Source organism: Eimeria mitis, genomic scaffold, assembly GCF_000499745.2.
Source record: "Eimeria mitis Houghton genomic scaffold, Emh_scaff1713, whole genome shotgun sequence".
Taxonomy (NCBI): Eukaryota; Apicomplexa; class Conoidasida; order Eucoccidiorida; family Eimeriidae; genus Eimeria; species Eimeria mitis.
This window is the reverse complement of record NW_013570030.1, coordinates 3,183-3,416: the sequence shown is the minus strand read 5'-3', so window position 1 is coordinate 3,416 and position 234 is coordinate 3,183. Positions and strand designations below refer to the sequence as shown.

At 59.8% G+C, this 234-nt stretch overlaps 1 protein-coding gene across 1 annotated transcript in view; it reads left to right on the top strand.

Annotated features, from left to right (window-relative positions):
* EMH_0042250 (Zinc finger (CCCH type) protein, related) overlaps window positions 1-234 on the top strand; it is a gene marked incomplete at both ends in the record, with an annotated part of 4,081 nt that overhangs the window by 1,126 nt on the left and 2,721 nt on the right. The window lies entirely within an intron of this gene.

Here is a 234-nt window from a genome sequence, read left to right as displayed (position 1 = left end):
TCCTCTGCTGCTGCTGCTGCTGCTGCTGCTGCTGCTGCTGCTGCTGCTTCTATCCCTCTCACCGGCACCATCCTCGCCGACCGCCGCCTGATATTCTATAGAACGCAGATGTGCCCCCATGCAGTGCGCGGGCAGTGCAAGTTGGGGCCCCGCTGCAGATTTGCTCATAGAGAAGAAGAACTGAGGCCCCCCCCTCGGCTAGATAAGACGAGAATATGTGCGCTGGTGAAGGCT